Source organism: Aplysia californica, unplaced genomic scaffold, assembly GCF_000002075.1.
Source record: "Aplysia californica isolate F4 #8 unplaced genomic scaffold, AplCal3.0 scaffold00660, whole genome shotgun sequence".
Taxonomy (NCBI): Eukaryota; Metazoa; Mollusca; class Gastropoda; order Aplysiida; family Aplysiidae; genus Aplysia; species Aplysia californica.
Window position 1 is genome coordinate 370,397 of NW_004797930.1, and position 11,646 is coordinate 382,042.

An 11,646-nucleotide genomic window follows, 5' to 3' on the forward strand; every position below is an offset into this window, starting at 1 on the left:
AACAAATACATGTTCAATAAGCACAGGAGAGGGGATCATTGAATCAGCAGCCAAGGGATCAGTCTCGTTGTACCACGAAGTCGAGACGGCTGTAGACAGGCCGGGGTGCTGCGTGTGGCCGACAGCATCCTCCTGTCTAGCTTCTCTGTGCCGTTGTCGCGCTCTACGACGCCCATTCTGAGACCACCTTCGTGTCCATTGAACCAGTCAAGTGGCATTGTCCGTGCAGTCTGCAGGAGCATGTCTTCACACGACATGCACAAACACACATCTATAAACACGGGAACACATACACCTCCTCACCCAAACCTAAACACACCGACATTTCTACACATTTAGCTATTTATGCTTTTCTCTTATATTCGTTTTTATTGCTATTTAGCTATTATTATTTGTGTTTTCTCGTTCGTCTCACTTTCCCACTGGATTAAATGAGATCGTCTTGATTTTTATTGTATCAGGTTACACCAAACTAATCATGTCACAAAATGTATCTGTCAATAATGTGAGTTTTGAGCGCATATTATGCATACGATACCTGTGATATTACAGAGATCAATTAAATTTGGAAAGAGACATGTGTGCCGTTAATGTTTAAGAGTGATCCCCTTGAGTATTACAACTGATTATACTTTGCCACTGACTGGTCAAGCAATAGAACTATTGTTATCAGCTCGTATGCTTAAAAGCAGACAGTGGGTGGCAAACAAAATCTAAGCGCTAAAGGACACCAGCAGAGATAGTGGCTCCTGTGAGCCCCAAAATACAGTGAAGCACTTTTTACTTGTCAGCTCACCCAAAAGATCAGTACGAAATTTACAGGGAACGACAAATATAGCATATGTTTGGCCATATTATAGTAAGCCTGGATTCACTTACCGTTTGATAAGGTTCACTTTTTCAAGAATCCACCCAAATAAAGACACGAAACTACTTAAAATAAACAGTAGTTAACAAATCTTTACCTTTTTTATCTTCATTTAGTTGCACGATCTCTGTAATGTTCCCTTTTATCTGCGTGTTGTCGAAGTTGCTACGATTCCCACGCCTGCTAAAGAAAACCCGCGTTCGTAGCCTCTCCTTTGATTCGATGACACACATTATGATAATCGAGACAGGAGAAAAGACAGAACTCAATGAGAGGGAAACGAAACGTTCGCTGATCTTGAACGATATTCAAGCCGTATCAAAGACGCCTTACGAAAGTGATTAACTGTGAATAGACAAGCGAGCACCGGTAATCTTTCCCATCCTCGTTTTTTGGCTCTTTTTTGTTTTGTTGAGTTTTACTTCATTTTCTCTAATACGTTACGTGGTTTGTTAGCTTTCAAAATCATGGTTAAACTTATCCTGGGCTTTGTCTTGTTTTCTTTTTATTTTATTTATCGTTTATACTGTCTGTCAGCTGTGTACTGTTGTTGGTGTCCCACTCCTTGCCTTAACAGGACTACCATTTTCTCTTGTATCTGCTTTGATGTTGTTGTTTTTCATGAAATTAAAGACAACTGTCAGCTTTTACGATGCTCATATAATATTGTGCAAGAGTTCTTCCCTAATTTACTGAAATTGGGCACAGAATAGACTATACGCGCATTCAGTCTGATCAAAGCACAAATATGAGCCGTAAAAGAGACGAGAGACGTACCTGGATCCTTGGAGGTGTCATTTCTGCCTCACAGGTTCATAAGCAAATACCTGCCATTGCTCGCAGTGCTATCTGCCATCGCACACCCTGTCACTGTTATACTTCGTCAATGCCGTGATGTTATCGGTTCACATTGTTTGTTGTCTACCCTTGGCCCTTTTGCTCCACATCTTGCCTTCCTGTATTTCCTTCATAATTACCTGGTGAGAGACATATTGTGGACATACGTCAGGACATCATACCGTCATGATCCCTCTCAGCCCTGGTTGGCACTGACATGCATAGACGTCGATTGCCCGTCTCCTTTAAAATTGGGGGAAGGGTAAGAAATTTATATGTAAAAAATAAATACGTCATGGGCATGCTTTCGGGGGCACAGTGCTCAGATTGATGTCACATCTGACACTATTAACTTGTCGATTAAGCTGGGCCTCTAATTCTGTATCAATTTTTCATACGCTTAAACCAAAAGTGTTTAGAGCCACAAACACACTCATCATAACTCATGCCCAAGAGCGGCCGATTGCATACCATGGTCACCCAGATCACAGACCATCTGGATTACCAACTGCGCTGATGGTGGACATAAATTTATTAACACCTACCACGTTATCTGAGAGTAAATTAGTGAGATTGTTGACTTCTTACATTGAAACGACTGTAATTCTCCAAATAGCAGATAAATTCAGAATTCGAAATTAGATTAGAGACAGCCTACATGAGTAATCTGTAGTCGAAGCATTATTACAGACGCCAATGACTATAATAATATGGAGAGTAGGGAGGCTTTATTAGTACAGACGACCATGAAAGTGTGCGTGTGTGCGTGTGTGTGTATGTGTGTACGGGTATGTGAGTGTGTGTGTGTGTCCGTGTGTGTCAAAGCGAGAGAGAGAGAGAGAGAGAGAGAGAGAGAGAGAGAGAGAGAGAGAGAGAGAGAGAGAGAGAGAGAGAGAGAGAGAGAGAAATGTGGTTTGGAGGCGGTACAGATAGATGGAGAAGAGGAGAGGGAATAAGTGAGTAATATTTATCATAATTTTTAAAAAATAGATAGCTATCTAGATCGAAGAAGAAGAAGAAGAAGAAGAAGAAGAAGAAGAAGAAGAAGAAGAAGAAGAAGAAGAAGAAGAAGAAGAAGAAGAAGAAGAAGAAGAAGAAGAAGAAGAAGTGCATTAACTCTATTAGAGTCTAGTCTCCTAATCTCTTAACATTCCCGGCGCGGACAGTCTAGAGAAGACTTCAGACTTGTGTGGCTGCGGAAATCCACGCCTCTGTGATCAGCCTATGCGCCCCGTTGCCGCTTCCCGCTGACCTTTACGTATGTAACCACCACCCATGTCTTTAACCGTTCGGGTTACACGCAACTAATTGATTCTTCTATAGGAAGGCATGTGGAATATTTCACAACTGTTGTCAAATAAAACACTGGGGTTTTTCGTTTAGGATTAATTTGTTTTGTTTTGTTTTGTTTAGTTCGGGTGGATTGGGGGGGGGGGAGGGGTGGTGTTTTGTTAATTAAGATTCAGATGAGTTTTACGTCCTTACAGACACAATAAAGACTACCGAAAGAGACGGTCTTAGATCCCGGCTAAGAGGAATACAACGTCCTTGCAGAAAGACCGTGATACTTGATAAAAATTCCCACGTGTGACGATGAAGTGCCAAACTGCTAGACCACAGACTCTGGTTACCCAGTTTGTAAAAAGTGATACGCTGTACTAACACAAAGCTGTGTTGTGATTGCCTAGACCCGCACTTATATAGCGGTTTAAAATTTGTAGCGTAATTTACTGTCAAATATTTCCTAAACTTTAGAAAAAAGACTCTCTACCTTTTGCATAATGACTTGTATCAATTTATCTACAAATCACTCTTATGGCAAACACCTATTAGTTGTATTCAAGAAAATTCTTTTATGAATACTTATACAAAATCCAAGTGGGTGGTATCTACAGATTTTAAAAGGACTACACCTGGCACAATATCGCTTTTAAAAGCAAGTCTTTTTTTTTTCAATCGTGACTCTATCTTTATCGACGGCATGTTCTGAGAACCGTTAGTGTAGATTAAAAAAAATGTAAATGGAGAGCTGTTACGTAGGCCATATTATGTGTATGCAAAATGTGCGTGAGAAACGGGAAGTGCTGTGAACAATCTCTTTTTCCGAGTGACGGAAAGTATTTTATATAGATTTATGAAGAAAAGTTGTTTAAAAAAAAATCTAGCTTGATTAAATTATTGAGGAAAATATGACTAAGTTAAGAAAAATTGATACAAACTGCTCTGCAAAGCATGGAAGACATAGATTTACCCGTTTTAAAGATCTATTTGAGGATAAGGGGCACCACGAATTTTTGACCGCACTATAGACACATGTTTTTCTAATTCACTATGGAGTGCAACATAATTAGTCTCATTTCTCATTTTGACCCAAATGAAAGGCAGACGGAGAGCTGAAATGCGGGTGGAGAGGCGGGAAGGTTGTTGTGCACTCGACCATAGCTAGACTGGTGTTTTGCCCTCTGTTTGGATACATTGACATAGTTCAATTTTGCTCACGTTTTGTCTGTGGACATTTTGTATAGATAGGGAAGAGCGGTGGCCATGACTGTGCGAGCTTTTGGTCCACAATGTAAACTTTTCCTCACATTTAGATACATAATGCTCCTTTTCAACAGAGCAGTGGATTGCTATCTAAAGGCTCTAAATTGAGTCAATGTCGGTGTGTGCATCAAGGTAATGTGGATAACTCGACAGAGAGGACATTATATGTTCGTAGACAAATGTCTGTAAAAGTAAGGAATACGCCCCCCCCCCCACCCCGAACAAAATAAAATCGAAAAAAAAATCTAAAATTCAAAAAATGGTTATAGTTGTCGCCCGTTATGACGAGCACAGCCCCCTGTTATAGTCTGTTCGGGTAAAACATAGATACAAAACAAACCTACGGGAACCCCCAATTGTGACCCTGTATATTACACATTTGGTCAAGCAGCTCGAAAAAGGAGAGGGGTACACTTTACTTATGCTTAAGTGTCAATGATCAAATCTTAAAACATAGCAGCGATTTGTCAGCGCATGCTGCACAATAAAAAACATGATAGAGCCAGCAAGTGAAACCAAACATATCTTTCTGGCTCTTGCAGGGTACTCAGGTAAACTCTGTTTTCAATGTCAAATGTAACAGTTTTGTCGTGCCTTGCTGTGACTTTCCCGATAGTTGCTTGATCCCTGGAGGTTCCCACGGGACGCTGACAACTAGATCTATTCAGAAAGTGGTCTGCAGTCTGGCGTGGTAACCTCTGTACACTGCTGCGCTAATTGTATTCTCACTTTCATTTATGAATCTATCCAACCCCTTTTGTCTGTTTTAAATAGAAAATTGTATATCAATACGAGTCTTATTTGAACATATTTTTTTCTGTTAAGTCTTTTATCTATTTAATGTATATTCATTTCAGTATTGATTACCAGTGCCTTTGATGTAGGCTCCTTGACGTTGCATGCTGAAGAGTTTGATACCCGAAATGGGAGGTATTTAAAAAAACAACAACCCACCAACAACTGAATATCACCGTCTGTCTGCTGGGATTTTGTATCTTCTCAACCCGAGATTTTCTTGGTAGGTTGAGTCGAAGCAGCAAGCCCCTCAAATGACTTAAATTGTGGTTGGCTTTGACGTCATCCACGAAAGAACTTTTATATAACTGATGGTGTTTGTGTGGGGGGGGGGGGGGTGTAAAATGTTTATGATTACAATACAATTTGAACGTGTTTACTGGAAGAAAAAGTATGCAGCTATGAGAATTTAATTGAGCCGGTCAAAAGAAACCAGGCGAAAGTCGCTAAACCTCAAACCGATATTACATGTACTGGCAAAAATGTTCGGTGTGGTCAGTTCTGGTCGATTTTGAGTTATACAGACTAGGGGATACACCGACCTTTCAGAAAATAATTCAAGAGCTACTTCTTGTAAAAACCACTGTAAAATATCTTTTCTCAATTTATTTTCTAATATCAAAAAGTAAAAATTGTGTTACTTAGAACGTGTTTTTCTCAGTTGAAACTTTTCCACATTTGTTACTTTGAACTTTAATATCTCATCTTCTAAAAAGATCATTGGAATATTTTAAAAGCATGATAAATAATCAGGTAGATCTCAGCGTTCAGAAAAGCACTAAAACTCGAAATGATCCAGAGGGGCCATATTCCAGATTTCCTCAGGCAAACTCATAATCTTTAGGTCCGTTTTGAATTAAACAACAGCAGCTGCAGACTTCATCAACAACATACCTTTAGTTTGCACAACATTGGACACAATTCGAGTCCTCATCTCTGACTCAGAAATCTTGGTCTGCTTCTAGAGATTTTATGTTGATCTTCTCTCTCTCTCTCTCTCTCTCTCTCTCTCTCTCTCTCTCTCTCTCTCTCTCTCTCTCTCCCTCCCCCCCCCCTCGCTCTCTCTCTCTTTCTTTCTTCTTCTCTTTCTCTCTCTATTAACATGGTTGGCATTTCGTTATACTGTAGTGGTTTCGTTTCCTTTCAGTACAATAGGATTGTGTGCAAGGCAGCAACTAAGGTATAATAACCTTTTGCGATTTGACTAAACCAAAGAGAGTGATAAGGAAAGAGAAAGGATGGGAGAGTGGGAGAGAGAGAGAGAGAGAGAGAGAGAGAGAGAGAGAGAGAGAGAGAGAGAGAGAGAGAGAGAGAGAGAGAAAGAGAGTGAGAGAGACATCAAAACTCCAGAAATACATCAAGAACGCAGCGTCAGAGATTCGAGCTCGAGTCACCTACAGTGTAGTACAAATTGAAGATTCATTTTTGATGATGTTTGCAGCGTTTTGTTTAGTATTTCATATAATATGGGTAGCGTTGAAACCTCACTCCCACTAAGGAGAAGGTACACTATTATCAGCCTGCATCTGTTTTTGTTTTTTTCTTCAGAATAGACAGCCAGAGTGGACATGGACCATTAAGAAGGCCGGCTGTTTCAACCTTTTTTGTCATAACCATCTCTCGTTGTGCTGGATACTTGAAGGTAAAAGAAAGGAAAATATTCCATAGAATGTCTCCTCTAAACCTTAATTGAACTAGATTCTAGCAAGATGAAAGGTCCAACCAATACTCCACGTACGCTGATTCAGGGTTAGTTAAAAAGTACCACGACCGCCCTTCCAATGTTAGATTTGTTAATATACTGTGTCAGAGCCAGTTATAATCTGATATGAGTTGGACTTTTCACAAACTGATTAATATATTTTTAAAAATCTGTCACTTAATTTATTTTAAAAATGAAGTCAATCACATATTATTTGACGGGAAAATTGAAAACTTTGATACTGCATTTAAATCAGAAAGCAGGCTATGGAGTTGGGCAATGTGTAACCCCCAAACCATGCTCGCCTCAGACATAATTCAAAAATAAAATACATGTAACGGGGTATAGTTGTACAGGATGATATGAAATGAACCCAAAAGCATCAAACCTTCAAGGGATGAGGAAAACAAAAATTCACCGAAAGCCGATTTTTTTTCTTTTGGGCCCCGAGAAGCTGGGATTAGCCTGGTGCAACTTACGTCTTGTTACGATTGTCGCTGATGCAAATGTATGTACATGTGTATGTAAGTGGACCTTATCTTATCATAAACAGATGCGGTCAACTCTCAGAGGATAGGCTGCATTTGTGCTTGGATGACCCCGACCTCTGACTACATATAAACCGGATGAACTGTTTGATGTTATGCTTACATTAGCAAAGTGGTAGGCACGGTGGTAGGCAAACCTCCATGAGTCATTGTAAAGGCCAACGGTTAAGATGAGAGATTTATCTGTCTTTCTACCTCTGTCTGTCTGTCTTTTAGTCTATCTGTCTGTCTGTCTGTCTGGTTGTCTGTCTGACTCTCTCTTTATCTATGTCTCTCTCTGTGTCTGTCTCACTGTCTCTCTTGTCTCTTCATCTTTTTGTCTGTCTCTCTCTTTTTCGTTCTGTCTCTCTTTCTCTCTTTGTCTGTCTGTCTGTCTGTCTGTCTCTCTGTCTCTCTCTCTCTCTCTCTCTCTCTCTCTCTCTCTCTCTCTCTCTCTCTCTCTTTGTGTTTGTCTGTCTGTCAGTCTGTCTTTATATCTATCTGTTTTGATTGTCTGTATGCTTCTCACCATTTGTTTCTCCTGCTCCTCTCCCACTATTTCTCCCTTACTATTTTCTCTTCTCTATCTCTGAGTATCTCGCTCTCCCCCCCCCCTCTCTCTCTCTCTCTCTCTCTCTCTCTCTCTCTCTCTCTCTCTCTCTCTCTCTCTCTCGTTGTTTCTTTCTTTCTCTCTCTTTCTTTTTTTCTTTCTTTCTTTCCCTCTCTTTCTCTCTCTGTCCCCCCCTCTCTCTCTTTATCTTTCTCTCTCTCTCTCTCTCTCTCTCTCTCTCTCTCTCTCTCTCTTTGTGTGTGTGTGTGTGTGTGTGTGTGTGTATGTGTGTGTGTGTTTCGTTCTCTCTGTCCTCTCTCTTCACACAAGGCTACTCCACCTCATAGTTCAAAACTCAACCTTCTCTCCAAGTTCCTCACAAACACTCCCACCACACGAAGCAAGCCTAATGAAAATCTCGTTCCCAGAAAACAGGCGCTAGACTTCAATCAAGGGCAATAATTCTACATGTTTTCCCCCCATTCAGGTTGCTTCTCCTTGTCTCAGACGCCAGCTGCAGCCCCCACCTGGTTCCGGTTCAGAATAGCGGGGAAAAAAACAAGCCGTTTGCGGTTAGAAGAAGAAGAAGAAGAAGAAGAAGAAGAAGAAGAAGAAGAAGAAGAAGAAGAAAAAGAAGAAGAAGAAGAAGAAGAAGAAGAAGAAGAAGAATTCAACTTTTTGCTTCTGAAGGAGCTTGTGAGTGTGCCTTCAAGGAATGAAAGTGCAGTCATGTTCTTTTTTTTTTTTTAAAGAGGGGTGGAAGGGGCGTGGGTGAGCTCTTTTTTTCATTGACTGAAATCTCTCTTGGTGAAGACATTAAGTAGTACGCTTCAATACCCTCAGCCTCCACTTGGCGAGCTCTAAAGGTCGACAAGTCAGTAAGAAAGTTCTGGATCACGAGTAATGTTTAGCTATATTGTGGTACGGCCTCAGATGACTCGTTTCACTTGAGTGTTTGAGAAAAAAAACCTAGAGCACAAAGTAAACCCCACTCAAAACACCTAAAATAAAAACAGCAATAACATCAATACCACCACCACCACAAACTACAACAACATCAACAGGCAATGGTAACCATAAGAATTTTGTGGCCCAGGCAAGAATTCATTTCTCAAGGTCAAAGATTACTGACTTAAATCCGACAGCCACACATACATAACAAGAACAACAAAAGCGATGACGGCGACAACAGCAAAACCAAAAACAGCAAAAGCAACAACAATGACGACAACAACAACAAACAGCCACAACAGCAGCAGCCACGATGACGATAATAATAACAACAACAACAACAACAACAGCAACAACAACAACAACAACAACAACAACACCAACAGCAACAATAATAAGAACAAGTGTCCCGCAGTGAGGCTGGCTAATGCGTCAGTTTGTTTTGTGTTATGTAACGGCAGCATTAAATTATTCTTTATTATTATATTGTAAACGCCCTCGTGTCCACACTCTCCCGCGCCCATTAAAAAAAGACGGGCGTGATAGTTTTATTTTCATTTTCATTTTCTTGGATGAGTTGTTGGGGCAATTGGTTTTTCCTTTTATCTCTGTTCTGAAAAAAGAAAATCCCATAACTTGCATGTGTTAAAATTAACGTGTATCCTCCTCTGAACCCAAGTGATCCTGGTGGTGTCGGTAGCCTAGTGGTTAGGCTACTGGACCTGTAATCGTGAGATTGTGGGTTCGAGCCTCAGCTCGGTCCGACGTTGTGTCCTTGGGAAAAGCACTTTGCATAAATTTCCCATTTGGCTGGGTCCTTTCGGAGATTGACGTTGATCTCGAAGATCCAGCATCTTAAATAACCTAACAGTTTTGCTAAGGGCGTTAAAAATCTATACTATTTTTATCATTCTTTTCACGAAACGATTCTGTGTCGAACCTTGATCTCTGTAATTTGAAAGCGCTCAGGCTTTTCGTTTTCGTTTTTGTGTTGTTATTTTCCTTTCTTTTTAATTTTGGTTTGTTCAAAAAACCCTGTTCTGTATCGGCAATGCTTTGACCCTCCTTTAAAAAGTTAAACCTCTTCTAAACAGGTGCAAACGCCCCATTTCCTTTTACTCTTTTCTTCGACAAAAACAAAACAATAGAGATTACTGTCTCAATTTACCTTCATAAAAACTCCTAACGTTGGATCCAAAGCAACTCTCGCAACTAAGCAGACCACAACAACGGACAAACTTACAAGTTTAACAAATAGCGTAAGAAATGGTAGATTATTTTAAAGTAAGCGTTTTAAGCCCCAATCCCCGCGCGCTCATAATATGACCTTATTATGCTGTTGCCAGCGCCGTGACACACGTACCAAAAATACAATAAAATAAAATAAATGAGCTCCCATTGACATGCTTTAGAAAAGTCACGGGGTTGGTTTCGACCCTATTTCTCAATATCAGCCAGGCAGAGAGGGATGCAACGTCCCAGCATAAAGACCGAGATACTCGATGAAAATTCGCCTATATTATTCTCTGATAATCCAAAGAAATTGTCAGCAATTTACTCTCTTCAGAAATCTGTTCCCAATTGACATCTGTATTCACATGGGAGGCCGGAACTTAGCTCAGTTTGTATCATGTTAGGTTGTAGTGGGATTGCCCCTCGTTCGAATCATCATAAAACTGGTTGCTTTGGATGAGTTTTCAAAGCCCTCCACCAATAATTTGTCTTAGTTTATCGGAGATGGTAATTAATTTTTCGGAGGTCTCATCTCTTTGATAAAATTACAGTGTTGATAAGGGAGTCACACTCATATACAGCATTCACGGTAAATTATAATTTTCTTAGAGCTATCGTAACATTTCTCTCTTATGTCCATGGACATGGTATTCACCACACAATTTTCGAGCCGGTAACAAGTGAGATATTTTAGATCAAGTCCTACATGTCAAGTCAAATCAACTGTGGACTATCGTTCAGTTCGAAAACACTTTACATGTAATTTCAAGAGTAGATCAACGTTCCGGAATAATAACGTCTTTGTCTGCGCATGCGTCGACAATGCTTATCCCAAGTTATCACTTTTAGTGGGGATACTTGACTTCAAATTCCGAGTTAAGGATAGTCACTTTGCTTTTTTTGTATCCAGTGTGTTTTACTGGTTTTAAAATGACAGCTTAATCTAATCTGAAAGTTAGATACAGAACTGATTCATGTAAGGCATTGTACCTAGAAAGAAGTAAAAAATGTGAAAAACGAACTACATGCTTCACACCTCAGTGAGTTATAAAGCTCGAGAAGATAGAACACATGTTCTGAGAGCTTTAGGAACATCGTTTCGTTTGTTTATTTTAAAGTAAGGAAAACTGGCATATGTGGTGTAGCGAGTAGGCAATTTACCATCACACGCAAAAGACCTCGTTTCGATTATCATGTGAAGAGAATTGTTATCGTGAATCTCGGTCTTTTTGCAGGGACGAAGTATCTCTCTTAGCTCAGATGGCCCTGACAGGCAGGGTCGAACGAAACAAGCCGTCTGAATGATCTGAACTGTGTCAATGGAGACGTAAAAAACACCCAGATCTACATTTAAAGAAAAAAAAGAAGGAAAAAGAGGAAAATAAACACGCCAATGCAACTGAGTGCACCGTTGACTCCATTCACGTATCCCAGACAAGGGGGAGACGATCACGTAATTGAAAACGGAGTCAGGTCAGGGGAGGCAACAATGAGATAATCAGCTTTTGTTGACTGAGGACAGAGCCTTGCTCCAAATGTCAGTGGGCTTGTGCTGATAGCTCTATCTCTCTGGTGGAAACTTCTGGGTTTCTTTTTTTTAGGGCAGGGGAAGGAAGGTGCTTTGGATTGTGTGTCTGTG